The 18,640-nt window shown below is 42.1% G+C and overlaps 1 protein-coding gene across 3 annotated transcripts in view; it reads right to left on the bottom strand.

The window, feature by feature from the left end:
* Positions 1–16,007, bottom strand: part of MBNL3 (muscleblind like splicing regulator 3) — a 207,148-nt gene extending 191,141 nt beyond the window's left edge. The window contains exon 1 of one of the 3 annotated variants that reach the window (XM_082264449.1): positions 15,847–16,007. The gene's annotated coding sequence lies outside the window, so the exon portion shown is untranslated. The remainder of the gene's footprint in view (positions 1–15,846) is intronic. The other 2 variants (XM_082264446.1, XM_082264450.1) reach the window with 2 other exon arrangements.
* Between the last annotated feature and the right edge of the window lie 2,633 nt (positions 16,008–18,640).

The raw sequence follows: 18,640 nt of genomic DNA on the forward strand, positions 1-18,640 counted from the left end.
AATAGCCACTAAAAAGGCCACCTTCTGGGATAGTGTAAGCAGGGGAATCTCCTAAATATTTTCAAAGGGAGGCTTTTGTAGAGCTGAAAGCACCAAATTAAGATCCCAAGGCCGAAATGGAGCCCGCACTGTGAGGAACCAAATGTCAGACACCGTGAAGAAAGATACGCACCAGGGAGTGTGTAGCCAAAGGTCATTGGAAAAAGACCGCCAAACCTGACACCTGGCCCTTGATGCTGCTCAAGGCCAATTTCTGTTTCAACAGTGTAGGAATCACCAACTTAGATAAACCCCTCTCCTTCAGCACTTGGCGTTCAACAACAAAGCTGTCAAAGCCAGTGACTGTAAAGCAGGATGCAAGATCAGTCCTTGGGACAACAGATCCTCCCTGAGAGAAAGCTGCCAAGGTGCATCCGCAACCAGCCGCACCAGATTGGCGTACTAAGCCCGGCGAGACCATTCCGGAGCCACTAAGATGACCGGAATCTCTTCTGCCTCTATCCTGCGTAGAAGTCTAGGCAGAAGCTTGAGAGGAGGTGTAAATCAGACAATCCTGATCCCACTGGGCCACCAGGGCGTCTGTGGCATCCGCCAGAGGATACCTTGACCGAGCCACAACCCTCTGCACCTTTCTGTTGAGCCGAGACGCCCACAGATCCACCTCAGATGTGCCCCACCAGAGACACCGGCTGATGAAACACCTCCGGATGAAGGGACCACTCCCTGTGGGCCATGACTGCCGACTGAGGTAATCCACCTGCCAATTTTCCACCCCACTAATGTGTACAATGGAGAGGGCAGAAACAAACCATTCTGCTCATCTTAGAATGCAGGATACCTCCAGAACCGCCAGGACACTGCTTGTGCCCCCTTGGTGATTGGCATAAGCCACTGCCATGGCATTGTTCGATTGAATGCGCACTGGACAACCCTGAAGACGATCTGTCCAATGATCCAGACACCCAGACACAGTCTGATTGCTCAAAGTTCCAAGACATTGATCAGGAGTCTAGACTGTTTCAGTGTCCAGATCCCCTGAGCAGAATGCTTGCTGAGGACACCTTCCCAGCCGGACAGGCTGGCATCCGTGATGTCCACTGTCCAATACAAGGGAAGGATTTTCCCCAGCCAAAGTGCCGGAGAACGAAGCCACCATATCAGGAACTCCTTCGTGCCCCAACTCTGGATCTGATTGTCCAGAGACTGAAGTCTTGTGCCATTTGGTCAGAATTTCCCTTTGCAGGGAAATCTTATGGAACCGTGCAAACGGAACCGCCTCGAAAGGTAGACACCATCAGGCCCATCACCCGCATGCAAATCCAGAGGGATGATCATTTGTTGGACAGCTAGAGGCGATTTTCAGCCTGCAATTTCTGGCGTTTGTCCAGAGGAAGGAGCACTCTGGCTAAGGCAGAGTCCAGAGTCAAGCCCAGAAAGTCCACCTTTGTGGTGGGAACCAGAGCAGACATCTGAAAATTCTGAATCCAGTCAAACTCCCGAAGAGTTTGTATTGTGATCTCCAGGTTCTCCACCAGAGCAGAGGGAGACTCCGTTTGCAGAAGGAGATCATCCAAGTAGCCCAGTACCGTGATCCCCCATTAGCGTAGCAAAGCTAGCACTGGGGCTAACACTTTTGTGAAGACCCGAGAAGCAGATGTGAGACCAAAGGGTAATGCCACAAACTGATAATGCTCCTCTCCCACAGCAAAGCAGAGAAAAAAAGCTCATGACTGGCACATATTGGAATGTGAAAGTAGGCACCCTTGATATCAACAGAGGTGAGGAAATCCCCCAGATGCAGGGATGCCACCACCGTTCGAATAGACTCCAGTCTGAACTTCTGTACCCGCACAAAGCAGTTTAGTGCCTTGAGGTCCAGGATTGGACGCACCTTGCCTTCCTTCCTGGGAACTGTGAACAGGTTTGAGAAAAAACCCTGAAAACTTTCCGAGGTTGGAACTGGGACAATCACCCTTTGAAGGAACAGGTCTTTTACCACCCCAAACAGGCCCTGTAAGCGGTCTGAGAACAGGCGCAAGTTGGAAGGAAAAAAACCTTTCCGGGGGACAAGAGTGAAACTCAATCTTGTAGCTGGACCGAATGACTTTGTGGACCCACTTGTCTTGCACCCGGGAAGTCCACGGGTCCGAAAATCAGCGAAAGTGTCCCCCCACCCCTGATACGGTGGAGGGCACACCTTCATGCAGAAGGAGCCTTGTCCCAGGGTCTGGAGTAGTCCGATCTTGGCTTACCAGACCAGGTTCATTAGGATCCTCCAGAAGAGGCCCTGAAAGGCTTCGAGCCCTTGTCAGTTGACCCTGAGGGATGAAAAAACTTCTTATGAGCTGAGAAGGAAGGCCCACATCTACAATGAAGTTCCTTGCCCTTAGTAGCCTGCAGAAGAAAAGTACTCACCCCTGTTTGCAAATTACTTGAATAAAACAATCCCCCAATGGAATCATAAAATAAGTAATAGTAGCGCAGATATCTTATATTGATCAAAGCATGAAAAAGAGCAAAAAGTCCTTTCACATTAAAATGTCCACCCTGAAAATCAAAGTGAAAAAATGATGCAGCAGGCTAATCTATTTTACGGAAATTTCATTGCAGCAACTCAAATGGTACTCAGTGGTTTATATGTCCCCCACGTTCTTGTATGCATGACAACCTCAGGGCATGCTCCTAATGAGACGAAGGATGGTGTCCTGGGGTATTTCCTCCCAAATCTGGACCAGGACATCACTGAGTTTCTGAACAGACTGAGGTGCAACCTGGCAGCATCGGATGGACCAAAACAATGTCCCAGAGGTGTTCTATTGGATTTAGGTCAGGCGAGTGTGGGGCCATTCAATGCTATTAATTCCTTCATCCTCCAGAAACTGGCTGCATACTCTCGCCACATGAGGCCAGGCATTGTCGTGTACCAGGTCTGACAATGGGTCCAAGGATTTCATCCCAATACCTAATGGCAGTCAGGGTGTCATTGTCTAGCCTGTAGAGGTCTGTGTGTCCCTCCATGGATATGCCTCCCCAGACCATCACTGACCCATCACCAAACTGGTCATGCTAAATGATGTTACAGGCAGCATAATGTTCTCCATGGCTTCTCCAGACCCTTTCACGTCTGTCACATGTGCTCCGGGTGAACCTGCTCTCATCTGTGAAAAGCACAGTGCACCAGTGGCAGACCTGCCAGTTTTGGTGTTCAATGTCAAATGCCAATCGAGCTACAATGTGCCAAGCAGTGAGCACAGGGCCCACTCAAGCCACCCTCATGAAGTCTGTTTCTGATTGTTTGGTCAGAGACATTAACATCAGTGGTCTGCTGGAGGTCATTTTGTAGGGCCCTGGCAATGCTAATCCTGTTCCTACTTGCATAAAGGAGCAGATACTGGTCCTGCTGAAGGGTTAAGGAACTTCTATTGCCCTGTTCAGCTCTTTTACTGCCTGTCTCCTGGACTTTCTTCCATGCTCTTGAGACTGTGCTGGAAGACATAGCAAACCTTCTGGCAATGGCACATTTTGATGTGCCATCCTGAAGGAGTTGGACTGCCTGTGCAAGCTCAATAGGGTCCAGGTATCGCCTCATGCTATCAATAGTGACACTGACCCTAGCCAAAGGCAAAACTAGTGGAATACAGTCAGAAAAGATGACATTTCAGCAAAATAGACTAGCCTGCTGCATAATTTTTTCACTTTGATTTTTAGGGGTGTCTTTGAATTCAGCCCTCTGTAGGCTGAGATTTTTCATTTCCATCCAACGATGTAGCATCTTTTCATTCCTAACACATTACCTAGTCCATATCAGTATAGATATCCAGCGTGATATTTTTCCCCATTGAGATCTGATGTAATTTCAAAGTGTTCCTTTAAAAAGGCCTATTTCTCTCAAATATTGTTCACAAATCGGTCTATATTTTTGTAAGTAAACACTTCTCCTTGGCCGAGATAATCCCTCCACCTCACAGGTGTGGCATATCAAGATGCTGATTAGACAGCATGAATATTACACAGATGTGCCTTAGGCTGGCTACAATAAAAGGTTACCCTAAAATGTACAGTTTTATAACACAGCACAATGTCACAAGTTTTGAGGGAGCGTGCAATTGGCATGCTGACTGCAGGAATGTCCACTAGAGCTTTTGCCCATGAATTGAATGTTAATTTCTCTACCATACGCTGTCTCCAAAGGGGTTTCAGAGAATTTGGCAATACATCCAACCCGGCTGCACAACCACAGACCACATGTAACCACACCAGCCCAGGACCTCCACATCCAGCATCTTCACCTCCAGATTTGTCTGAGACCAGCCACCCTGACAGCTGCTGCAACAATCGGTTAACGTAAGCAAAGAATTTCTGCATAAACTGTCAGAAACCTGACTGCAGTTCGTCGTCCTAACGAACTTGAGTGGGAAAATGTTCACATTCTATGGCATCTGGCACTTTGGAGATGTGTTCTCTTCACGGATGAAACCCGGTTTCCACTGTACAGGGCAGATGGCATACAGCGTGTATGGCGTAGTGTGGGTGAGTGGCTTGCTGATGTCAATGTTGTGGATCAAGTGGCCCATGGTGGCGGTGGGGTTATGGTATGTGCACGCATATGTTATGGACAACGAACACAGGTGCATTTTATTGATGGCATTTTGAATGCCCAGAGATACCGTGACGAGATCCTGAGGTCCATTGTTGTGCCATTCATCCACGACCATCACCTAATGTTGCAGCATGATAATGCACGGCCCCATGTTGCAAGGATCTGTACACAATTTCTGGAAGCTGAAAACATCCCAGTTCTTGCATGGCCAGCATACTCACTGGAAATGTCACCCATTGAGCATGTTTGGGACGCTCTGGATCGGCGTATACGACAGCGTGTTTCAGGTCCTGCTAATGTCCAGCAACTTCGCACAGCCATTGAAGAGGAGTGGACCAACATTCTACAGGCCACAATCAACAACCTGATCAACTCTACTTGAAGGAGATGTGTTGCACTGCGTGAGGCAAATGGTGATCACACCAGATACTGACTGGTTTTTGGACCCCCCCCCCCCATACAGTAAATCTGCACATTTTAGAGTGGCCTTTATTGTGGCCAGCCTAAGGCACACCTGTGCACTAATCATGCTGTCTAATCAGCATCTTGATATGCCACATCTGTGAAGTGGATGGATTATCTCGGCAAAGGAGAAGTGCTCACTAACACAGATTTAGACAGATATGTGAACAATATTTGAGAGAAATAGTCCTTTTGTATACATAGAAAAAGTCTTAGATCTTTGAGTTTAGCTCATTAAAAATGGGGGCAAAAACAAAAAAGTTTTGAGTTTTATAATTTTGTTTAGAGTGTGTGTGTGTGTGTGTATATATATATATAAATATATATATATATATATATATATATATATATATATATATATATATATAAGTCTTACAATGACCTCCAAAAAGGGTCAGAACACCTCTTGGCCTTTTGGCTTCACATGGGGTTCAAAGTTGAACAGGCTGTGAACAGGCCACAAACTACAGAGAGATTAAGTATAATGCTGGAGGAAAGACACCGTGCAGCAAATGGATTAAACAAAGTGACAAAGACGCTGTGTCAAAAGTCAAGTGTTGCAGTCGTCAAAAACCTGTCATGTATTGAAATGTTAGTGAATTCAGCTGGGATCCATCTAGGATATAGGACAATGAGATAATCACTCGGCACATTTCTTTTCTGGGACAAACACTGCCACTATGTACTTTATGAGGAGCCCTGTGGTGAATAGGTCCAATGAAAGCAAAGGGGAAAAAAAAAGTTTATATATATGAAAATCCAGCCTACACATACCAGCTAAATTAAAAACAAACTTGTGTCAAACAGATAATGGAACCGTTGGTATACACTTATGTAAATCGTTTTATCTACTAAATAGTTTTTTTGTTATTCTGTGAGATTGACACCCAAGCCATACCATAAAGCCAGTAGGCTGATATTAATCTCTCATTACAATTATGGCAGAAATAACAGCACTCCATTCACCCATGCTGATTGGACTGCGAAGGTGCAGAAGTACTCTGAAGACATCCTCTCTCTATTTTCTGTTCTTGTAAACATGTTTACCGTGTAAAGCCTTGTACATAGGATCAGATTATCGGATGAATTTTCTTTAGTTTTTTTGTGGCATGTTAGTCTCATATGGAAAGTGAAGAGGTTAATTTCAAATGAAAATTCCCGTACGACAGAATTCAACTTCAGAAGTGATGTCATGTGTTGAATTGTTTTGTTTGTGTCCTTTAGGTTCCGAGCATGCCTAGTCTTGCTGTTAGGATTTTTTTTGGACGAAAACTGTACTAATAAAACGAAAATCGATAAAAATTTTATAGCCTGCACATCCAGTTTTTGCGTACGAAAATTCGTAACCGGCTGTTGAAAGCACCATACTAACGAACCAAGAAACGACATTTTACTTCTGATTTTTCTTATTTTGTGTACGGGCCTTTAGACAGACAGCAGCGTGCTTTCTTACACCTGTTACTACAATATTTTTTTAATATGTATGTACAAAACACTCCTAGTACCAATCACTTTTAATGACAAATTTGGAGAGGCGACAGAGAGACAAAGTACATTTTTAAAAAAGCAAAAAAAAAATGCAAACTGAAGGGCAATCAAATATTTCTGATCTTTGTTTTTTAGATACACTACACTCACTCTGTTATACCATAGCAACCACTTCACAGAAACTAGACACAGAGCAGTGATGTGCAGCAACCAATCAGATTTCACTCAAAATCAGAATTTTAGAGTAATAACAGTGGAAGACAAATCCTCATTGGTAGCTTGGAATGTTGGTTATATATGTTAAGAAAGGTCATTTAGCCCTTATTCACATTGAACATGGCTTTGCAATTGTGCAACTTCTTCTAAACACAATTTAAAAGTCGCATTTGAGTCCTACTTCGGGGGTGACCTGAAAGACATCTGTGCGGGTTCATGCACAAATGTCTATTAAAGTCACCCCTGAAGTCACCACAAGTAGTGCAGGAACTACGTTTGGAAATCGGTGCGGCTCCACAAAGTCAGCATTGCACCAATTGGAACAGTGCCATTGCCAGCAATAGGCTGTGATTTGTAATGCGATTTGACCTGTCAAAACACATGTCAAATCGAGCTGATATGTACAGGGGCTCAGGCTTATTTCACAGTTCATTAAGAAATGCCATAAACTGTTGAATCCTGCATGAAATTCCATGTCCAATACTGCACATGGACTGGGACATTTTAAGACTACCAAATCTGGCAGGGTAATAGGTGCTTCCCATCACTGGAAGCAATCCTTATTCCTCCCAAAGATTTTCCAATTGACCTGGCTAAACCGTCCCTAAAGAAGTACTAAACTATTTTTATACCACTTCAGTTTTTCAAGTGAGTCCTAAAGCTAATGAGGACTGGCAGACGACTCTCCATCCATTGTTATTGAAAATATCTGCCAGTCTATAGCCTTACCCATAGCTGCTAATTGGAAATCTTCATTTTCTTTTTGGAGTGCTATAGGATCTTATAAAAAAAAAAAAAAAAAAAAACATGTAAAAGGAAATAAGCTTTTTTGCAACAACTCATAAGAACCAGAATGCAGTTTTCGGTGTGCATTTCCAAATTGTATGTGTTATTTTATTAACTAACCTTGGACTGCGTTTAGCTCAAATTGTATGTTGATAGAATGAAAAGTTCCCAAACCTGCCTTTCCCTTTTTACTACCTATGCTGCTTCGCCCATGTACCACATAGTGTCCTGGTATGAAGGAAGGGAAGGTGTAATTATGGTGAAAATGATGTATCAGATCTGACCGACGACTCGATGAGTTATCTTACAACTAAAACATTTTGAAAGAAAGTCAAACATTTACCAATGTTGTGGGATGTAATAAAATTTGGTTCTAAATAGATGTCATTGTAACTAGGTGGAGACTGAACAGCAGATGGATTCTAGTAGGATCCTGGCAGAATTAAAGCATATTCAAACCCCAAAACAAAAAATGATACTATTGCAGTTTACTATACCTTAGATGTGGTGCTGCATTGGTTTTCTTTTTTCCAGACTTTTTTCCTTTATTCTAATCTGGTAATCCTGCCATTAAAACACTTCTTGTCTTAGGGTGACACCTGTACTAAGAAGCATTGTCACCCTAGGAAAGGGAGTGTGTTAGGATTACATAACACCTCCCTCTCTTCTCCATAACAGCAGGAGGTGTTTTGTAGTCCTCAGAGATAGCTGGGAACAATGTGAACTGATAACAGCCCAGAGGTAGAGAGCACGGCTTTTTTTTGCAGATAAAATAAAACCATTTCAATTGTATATTTAACAGACCAAAAAGTAGCAAATAAAAGAAATGTATTGTCACATTTTACATAGACTTTTGGGTACATATGGTACATTCAAACACGAAAATTCTGCACGTAAACTTAGCCATATGACCCTACTTACCATCTGAATAGTAACCCTGTTCTCTTAATTCTCTGTGACTACAGTTTATGATTGACTTCATAGCTCAACACCAGGATCATCTCACCTTTGCAATAGATTCTGCATCTCAGTACTGCCAATATACCCACATTGTTACTTTGTTAGATTTTACTTCTAGCGCCGTATACAACAATTTAAATTGCCTGTGATTAGCTTCTCTCCAGTGTTTGCAATTCCAAGTTACTGTAGAAAGTTCCGGTTTGCTGCCAACTTCCTAAAATGACATGTTCCATGATTGTCTGGGACTTGTCCAGTTTCAGGGCAACTCTGAGCATTACTCTAGGTGGTGAAGGAGGAGAAATGAGCTCCATTATCACCACCCACAGCCATAGCTGACAACATACTGACCATAGGGCTCAGGAAGTAGGCATTACATGGCAGGATTCTATGGTAATTGTGACACATTAAATCCCGCCAACATGAAGGTGGGTAATGTCTGATTCACCTACCTAGTTTACATTTGCAATTCAAGAATCAAAATGAGCCAACTAACATTTTCAGAGTCAAACAGTCAGGCTTATCTAATGTTTTTTCAAACAATTTTCTATCCATGTATGGCCAGCTTTAAGGACCACTCAAGAGGGGTGTCTAAACGTCATGGCTCAAGATAGGAAGTGGCTTTTCAATGCTTACTGCTTCACAGCCCAATGTAACAACAATAAGAGATGAATGAATACCAGGAAAGACTTAAAAAGGATTTTTGCAAAAGCGGCCATATTTTTATTCAATAAGCTGGAGTTGAGCTTAAATCTTAAGGCCCGTGCACACGATAAGAAAATCTGTAGGGAAAATTCATCCGACGACCGATCTGCCGATTTTCGGATTGTTAGCATGGTTCTTTCGACAGCCAATTCCGACTTTTCGGCTGACAAAATCCTGATGTGCAGGCTATAAAATTTTTGTTGTCCGTAATACAACGTCTGATTTACGTCTCATTAGTACAGATTTCGAAAGAAAAAAATCTTAAGAGCAAGACTAGGCATGCTCAGAGAGAAAGAACACATACAAAGCAATCCAACACATGACATCACTTCTGAAGTAGAATTCTGTCGTACAGGAAAATTCGTATGAAAAAACCTCTTCACCTTCCACATCAGACTAGCATGCCACAAAAAACGGACGACAGATCGTTCGATAATCTGATCGTGTGTACGGGGCTTTACTCTGCAGAAATGGGAGCCAGTGGGTTCAGTGGTTCTGAAAACAGCTCTCTGAAGTTCTTAGAGGGAAGGCTGAATAGCATTAAAGCACAAGGACAAGAGCCTACAGGTCCTATTTAAATCTGACTGTAGTGGACCAGGGCTGCTTACCAATTGGGATCCCAAAACCCTGGCTGGGGGGGTGTGTGTGGGGGGGGGGGGTTTGGGTCGGGTCGGGTCGTGATGTTCAAATATTGTCTTCCAGGTCTGCAGTTGGAGCTCTGCAATTTTCTTCTGCAATGCACACACTTTGCTTTGTTTATACTAGTAGTTGAAAGGGTTGAGCCTTGGTTTCACTACTCCTCAAATGCTTCCTCTTATGCTGAAAGGGTAATAGTCAGGGGTACAGGGGGATACCTTTGCTGCCATTGTGCTATATGCTGGGTGTCCAGTGTGCCCCTGTGCCATTAAGGAGGGGTTGGCTCCCTCCAGGCTCACTTGCCCTCTCTCTATCCATTATAATGCATGTGCTTCCACTGTGGAGGCCTTCAAATAGAGTTCGGACCGCAGATGATACTGGGGTGTTGCTTTGAGAAGTGGCTCTGCAGCTTATGCATACATTTCCAAATGCATTTTGCGTTTTTTCAATACACGTTTTTGATCCATTGAAGTTTATGGAACCAAAAACCAGAAAAAAGTCCCTGACCCTTTCCATAAAATTCACAGATGTGAACATGACCCATGGGAAACCAGGTTAAATGGACTGTAGTGTGTTTCTGCAAAATTGAAAACGTATTAAAAAAATGCATAGGTGTGAACCAGGCCTTAACCCCTGTTTTTAAAGTTAGGATACTTCGGTTGGTTGCAGGCTGGTTGGTAAGATGAGCTGGGAATTTTCTTTGCTTTTCTTTGACATGGTTCACCCTTCCATGTGCTCCTTGCTGCGAAGGCCAGTTATAGTTGGGTGCAATGGTGCGTTTGTTTGTACTAGTGGTCAGGAGTATAAACATGCCAATGCCATGATGCTATACAAATATTATCCAAGCTGTCCCGTTTCTTACTCATTCTACTGAATGGAGGTGCTCTGCAACCACGTGCAATGCATGTGTGGGGTCTAAGGGGTTAAAGCAGGTGACGAGGAGGTGATACTACACTCATTATGGCTTGTCAAATGCTCTCTGGAGAGCAATCTAAATGTAGATCTCTCTTCAGAGAGCACCTCTAGTGTCAATTAGCTTTAGGAGTTTGTGCAACAGCACCAATGGCAATGCTAGTAGTTGCCATATTCATACTGAGCCCTCAAGGTTTGGGGCTCCAGGGGCACTTTTGAAGAAAAGGAGAGAAACATTAAAGTAGTAAAAAAGTCAAAATGAAAAAAAAAAAAAGTATATTATATACATATATATATATATATATATATATATATATATATATATATAAATTAATTAAATGCAGCAGTCTATCACTAGCTAAGGCTGGGTTCACTCATAATACAGATGTGGCTCACAGCAGGGGTCCGGTGTGTCCCTGTTCTCTGATTCAGGCCTGACATTCTGCCTGAATTCGGACCTGAAACAGAGCCAAAGACACACAGAACCCCTGTGCAATCTGCTCCACAGCCACCACGGAGATATGTGAACCGGCTTCATTGAGAGCCAGGCACACTCTCCTGTGAGGCGAATTGGATTCGGAGAAACCCACATCCAATTCACACCAGTGTGAACCCAGCCTAAAAAAGGAACCCCCTGTGTAACCTTTTGTACCTGTTGATCCTGGTTATTTTAAAACTACTTTTGACCAAACTGTGCGGTAAAAGTGGCAGTTAGAGGGTTAACACAAACCATGAAACCCTGAAAGGGGTGGCTTACAATAGTCAGTTTCCATTAATTTAGTTAAAACATTTATCCCAAAAGGAAAACATTTTTTTCTATAAAAAGCGTTATCTGGAGTTAGGCTTTAACGCCATGTAATACTACCCTCTTCAGACAGTACTGCTGACTAAGGGTGGCTCTATTGCTCCTTCATAGATAGCAGAGCCACCCTAAGACAGGATGTGTGCTACAGGCCCGATTACCAAGTAAAAATAAAAGCAAAAAAAATAAATAAATAAACTAATGCATCTTCCACATCTAAGGGATGCTAAACTGCAATATTTCCTTTTTTGTTTTGTTTTTTGTTTCTGGGTTTAATGATGCTTCAACCAGTTGGTTTTAGAACCAGTCAGATATACAGCAAAATAATTCAGCTTAAAAAAAAAAAAAAAAAACACACAATAAATAAAAAAAAAAAAAAAAGAAAGGGAGTACAAAGAGAATTACAGAAATAAAAGTGTATCATAAATAATATAATAAACAAAAAAAGAGAGAATTTTGAGTGTCAGTCCTTTTCTTTGACCAGAAGACCATGCAGCAGTATTTCTAGGTGGAGTCACATACAAAAAAAAAAGCTAACTTTCATGCCGAGACTCGACGCCTGCAGACAGGGAGATGCATCTTCCGTCTGTGACAAGCCTGAATGCTGAATCCCACATAAGAACATTTGGCCAAGTGCAGAGCAGATTGCAGTGATTTCTCAATATCTGTCACATCCCTGTGTCTGGATATGAATCACTTCCACAGCAGTAACCTTCAGTGTCTAAGTGATACGCTCACCTTGAGCCAGTCACGCCACATTGTGCCCTGATAATGTCACAGCTGATCTGAAAAAGCAATCAGCTGGGATTCTACTGCCCATGTACCATTATTACTAGATATTAAGAAGAAAAAAAAAAATTAAAGCTTACCCAGATCAAAATTCCCCCAGATGTATCAAAAATGTTGCTACGTAAATTGTGTAAACAGACTGGAAGATCATATATATATATTGCTCCCACTTTATAAAGCCTACTTAGAGAGAGGTGTGGCTTTCGTATTTCAAAGATGGGCTAGCAAATAAAAAATACCGTATAACTATCATCTACAGTTTAAATGTCATTCGTGGAAAAAAAAAAAACGCACTAGTGGGTGAAGTAAATGGTACGAAATTGACTGGCATTTTATATTAAAAATATTTATTTCATTAAATGTCATTCGTGGGAAAAAAAAAAACAACAAAAAAAAAACGCACAAATGGGTGAATTAAATGGTATGAAATTGACTGACATTTTATATTATAAAATATTTGATTTAATTAAATGTCATTCGTGGGAAAAAAAAAAACAAAAAACAAAAAAAAAAAAAAACGCACTAGTGGGTGAATTAAATGGTACAAAATTAACTGACATTTTATATTAAAAATATTTGATTTAATTTAGGATCTAATCCAAGCCCTATTAAAATACAATCTAAGTGCCTATATGCCAAAATGACCATAGTAGAAAATGTGTGTTTATATATTGTACCAAAATCCTATATATATATATATATATATATATATATATCTAGGAATATCAGTGTGAAATGGCTGTTCTATTCCATATATATATATATATATATATATATATATATAAAAAATATATATATATATATATATATATATATATATATATATATATATATATATATATATAAAGAATTTCAGAAATCTGAGAGGTATATTGAATTCTGCAATATGACAGTTGTGATGCAATATCGTAGACAAGGCTGCGGAGTGATTAGAAAGAACAGCACACTCTTTGAATGATTCAGCAAGAAAGAGAAAGTTTTATACACAAATGGACGTTAAAAAAAAAAAAAGGCATAAAAAAAATGAGTCTATTAATATCAGTAAAACAGTCCGCAATGCGTTTTTACATTTATATACACAAAGAGTACAAAGAGATAGTAAACTCTTCTACGCAATAGTCTATACCAGCCAGTTAAACTTTGTCCATGCTTTTAGACTACTAAACCATAACTATAATATATATTCAGATATCGGCACTTCAATGGGTTTACTATAAAAGCAAGATAGAAGTGAACAATTAGAATTAAAGTTATCGGAAAATCTTAAAATGAAATAAACGACATATCCATACGCAGCGTAGGTTCTTTGGAGATCCGTTTAGTAGACATACGAACACAACTGCATACTTTTTTTTTTTTTTATTCTTATCAGATCTCCTTTTAAACATCTAACAGACTGAGCCACATCAGAAAAGCATTACTGGCAATGTAATTAGGCACATATGTTAAGAGAAGACACTTTATGCCATTATCTGATTATTCTAAGACACTAGAATAACTTACTGAAAAAGACATCATTTTGGACTTTTCAAAAGCTCATCCTGGAAGCAACTGTGATGAGATGTGACATGACACCTCCACACCTGCAGAGGTCTGCACCAGCACAGCTCTGCAACACTCAGCTCAGTGATGGACTCCAAGGGTTAATTCAATCCAAGCTTCACCTTATCCTGGATCCCATTCTTTGTTTCCAGGCAGAATACAGTGCAGATGTGAGAGCGTTCACACTGCGCATGCACGATCAAACTATGCATAAAATTGAGGGGGGGAAAAGTAATCAGGGATGTACTTTCTGCAGATCTAATGAAATGTCTGTTAACGTTTTCTAGCATAGTGTCCCACCTTTAAGCTGGGGCTGCATAGGAGCTTTTTCAGTGCCTGTGAGATGTTTAACTCCTTGCTGACGGCTGCCTCATTTGAGTTCTATGCACTGCACATGCTGCAACTCTTAGCGAGGAGTTAAATCTCTAACAAGCAAATCAAGAGAACAACTTTTGTAACCATACACGTTACAATTTGACCATACAATCTTTATACAATCAAGGTTATGGTGGCCATGCACACTTCGATTGTATTACTTAATCAAAACTATTGAACCACAATCCGATCAGATAGTCATAACTTCCCTTCAGATTGATTTACACTCGGTTTAGATCGAATTTGAGCAAACTGAGGCTGGCCATACACTATACAATTTTCCTATTCAATTTCCTTTAGATTTACCTTAAACTATGTAGTGCAAGGGTCTGCCTGATTGCATACAAATTGAAAGTGTTTTGGTTTGACCTTATATTATATGGTTTTGGTAAATCTAAAGGAAAGTTGAGCAAGAAAATGGTGTAGTGTATGGCCAGCCTTAGGTAATTAGTGAGGTTGGAAAATGGTTGATCCTTTTGCATCAGTCAGGCAGCATTGAGATACTATGAATTGGATATCAATTGAATGGGCTGTCAACTATAGATCGATTATTCCTATAAAAAAAATACATTGATTATCTATCAAAGAGCATTTGGCCACCATTAGATTTACCAAAGCTTTATCTGAGCACCTACCTTATCTAGCCAATCAATCTGTATACAGACAGGCCCTTGCATTGCATAGTTTAAAGGAGATTGTACAGTTGGATTGTAACGTGTGTGGTGAAACCAGATAGTAGGTTTCAATGGACACACTGACAGATGGGAGTTAATATGATAACAGTGTAACACAAGATAGATAGATAGGATATGCACTTGCATCTACACACCTAGCTTTGACTGCAGCATTATGTAGAAGCCATATGCTCCTTTTCTTCCATAGACAGAAGTTAGGTGGACAAGATACAACATAAGCGTTTGCATTACCAAAGATCGCAAGGCATTAAGGGGTGTATTTATAAAGCAGTGAATCTGACTTTCACTAAACATACACTGCAGGTGAATCTCGGTGGTGACTGATCCACTAGCGAATGTTTGGCGAAACACAGATTTACACATAAGTCCTGTTTTAGAATGCGTTAAACTCAATTTTTATTTATTTATTTTTTTTGGGCGGCAGCATATGTTTCCAGAAAAAAAAATAAAATAAAAAACATTAATATGTTACAAATTTGAATAAGCTCTACTAGAGCAGGAACATAAACAAACAAAAAGGAATAGTTTTTACCTCGCTTTTTACAGAAGTGAAATAAAAAGAGGACAGGTCTGCGAAGTCCCTGGCAGCGTACGGTATTTCCCAAAGTGCGCAGTGAAATATGAAGCTGGCGTTTCGGGTGGAAACGCAGATGGGCACTTAGCAGACGGTTGGGTGAGAAGCACGCTGGTCTGTTAGGCTGCACACTGAGAAAGCTCTAAGTGCACATGCAAGACTCAGCTGTCTTCCACCCTGGGAGAGCACGCTGCTGAAAAAAATCAAAGCATCGCCCGCGCCCCCCCCGAAAGGTGGACCGATGCTGTCCCGGATGGGTTCGGCAGCTGGTACCGTGCTTGTCAGAAGAAAACCAGGACTGGCTTACCTTATGCTTATATGCTGACTGAGCAACCCCAGAAGACCCGATCCTCAGCTGCGGAATGCCATATGGAAAAAAGCAGAAGCAGCACTAAGCGAGACAGACAGAGTGCTGGGTGAGGCTTTAGCATGGGTGTATAATGAATGCCGCCATTTTAAAGCCTGGCTCTTGAAATCACTAGGCATAACGAAATTAAAGCACGCCCCACGTACATAACTTCATTGCTGGGACGTGCATCTGGGATGAAACTATGCAGCTGCGGGGTGCGATATGTCAACTAGGAAGGCAGAAATGTCGTCCGAGGGAAGGGAACTGAACGCAAGCAGTCGCCTCGGTGACACCGAGCGAGCAGATGAATTTTAATGCACAGGTTTGTACAGCTGTGCTGTGCGTCTGCTAGAAAAAGCACTTTGCTGCAGTGAAATGTGCACAGGCTCGTCACAAGCTATTTCCTGTCTCCCTCTGCTGCGCCGACTTGGTACAGTCCACAAAACACAGCACCTAATGGCCTTTGGGAACTGTGTCGTATTCTGTAGCTCTGGCTGGCTGCTGCCATAGCAACATTGCTAAAACCTACACAAGATCTGCACAATCTATCCACCAGTAGAAGAGGAAGGTGACTCGGAGCAATTAGTACCAGCGTATTCGCTAGTTCATGTGAAAGTTGCAGGCTGCACGTGCTACGAAGAATGGCCCCGACGGCAGACGCGTGCACATACACACACATCCCCCAGGAAGAAAAAGAAGCAACAGTGCTCCATAATGACGGCACAGGAAGAACACACTCCGTTCTTATAATGACACAAGGAAGGGACTTTGCAGTCCTGCTGTGTCACCTTGTCCTTGCTTTACCCAGAAAGCTGAGTAAACGCACAGGACAATGGCTGTGACCTTTAGTGGCATAAAGTCTCCAATGTCCAACAAGCAGGGGACGTTAACTCCTACAGCGCCCAACTGCAATGTCACAGCGTTGTGTGAGGCAACCCCTGGTGGACTTTAACTTTCTACATCCAGGATCTAGAGCAGAGAGAGGTTATGACTGGTTAATCATTACTAGCTTTTTTTCATTTATATGTTATTCCTCATACACCGCCCTATACAACAGACTGACGCTGTATTTGCTATAAGTGAGTCGTGAATGGGTTAGTGTATCTCTAGCCCAATTTATTTTTCCTACTTTTGGCTGAAGGGGGAAAGCATTAAATGGAAAGTCCAGACAAAACCTAACTATAACTTAAGCTGCTCTCTGCCACATTCTAACCCTAATCTAACTCTGTAAAGCAGAAATTGCTGTACTTGCCTATTCTGCGATCCGGTCTCCGGGTGCAGAAGGTCTGTGCAGGAGAGGACTGACAATGGCTGTGAAATGCCTGGGAAGTGACGTCACCCATAGAGTTACTATGGGGCTTCCGTTGTCGGCTGCCTCTCCTGCACATGCCTCCGCACTGAAGCCGCCGCTGACAGCTGGTGCTGGGACCGGACCAGACCGACTGCAAAATAGGTAAGTACAGCGATTTTTGCTTTACAGGGTTAGATAGATTAGGGTTAGAATGAGAGCAGATTTAGTGTTTAGTTTTGCCTGAACTTCTACTTTAAGCCGGCCATACATGGACCCAACTCAGCCGGTACAGCAAGGACTGGCTAAATATCGATCCATGTATGGAGACAGGTAGGTTGTACAGAAGTTGGTCTACCATTCGAGTTCCAAACAACCAGCCGTCAGATTTCCCCCACTCGATCAGCGAAGCTGGTTGAACAAAAAAAGGATGTATGTATGTATGGGCTGCCTTTGAGATGGTTTTACTGCTGTAGTGTCCAGGACTCCATTAGAGGGATTCCCCTTTTACTGCTGTCCAGGACTCCATTCCTTTCCTGTTTTGGTGACAGTTTTCACTAGACAGAACATTTCCTAACAAGTAAAACTTCCCTTCTTAAAGTAAATGTATATATCTCCCTAGACCAGCCTTTTTAAACCAGTGTGCCTTAAGGTTTTTTCAGGGGTGCCTTAGCAAAATGCCTAAAAATTGCCCCAAAATTGTATACAAGCCAGTGGGTGGATGAAAACTACCTTTTAGTTACACAAAGCCACAGGTTTTTTTTTTTTTTGTACACCATTACAACGTTCTAGCTGCCAAACTCCTAACAACCAATTACATCATCAGTTGATAAGGAGGATGTCAGTCGCCTGCATATCATTCTTGTTTGACCCTCCCTTGCCCCTCTCCATCAGCTCCATCAGCTTTGTGGCTTCGTAGCTAAATGATGGGGAAAACTGAGGGAGAAGAGAAACATTGGAATACTAGTCATTACCAGTTTGCAATAGTGTATTTGCTTTTGAATAATAAATCACCTTTAACGTTGGGTGTCCTACGTGTATTAATATTGCTGAATTATGTAAAACTATCATAATGGTTTTTACATTTTAGAATGGGGCTGCTCCAGTCCATAATTTTGGAGAGTGCCTCGAGATTGTCCAAAGTTGGGAAACATTGCCCTAGACTACCCCCGTGAAGAAAAAAAAATCAGTTTATTTTTTTCCTCTTTGTTTAAAAAAAAAACATGTATCCAGCCTCAGCCCCCACCCTAGGGAAGAATGATGTGCCTCTGCTTCTGAGGCTTCTTCCCAGGATATCCCCGGAGGCTGCAGATACAGGGAAGCAGAGCAGTTGCTCGTCATTGGGCAGGTTTGATGACTGCGGACCAAAATGGTGGCATGGGACCTCAGTTGTGGCACCTCAACAGTTGGTCACAGCAGGGCATCACTGGATTCACTGAGCAGGTAAGTATCGGAATCAAACCC

Source organism: Pelophylax lessonae, assembly GCF_965119305.1.
Source record: "Pelophylax lessonae genome assembly, chromosome: 7".
Classification (NCBI taxonomy): Eukaryota; Metazoa; Chordata; class Amphibia; order Anura; family Ranidae; genus Pelophylax; species Pelophylax lessonae.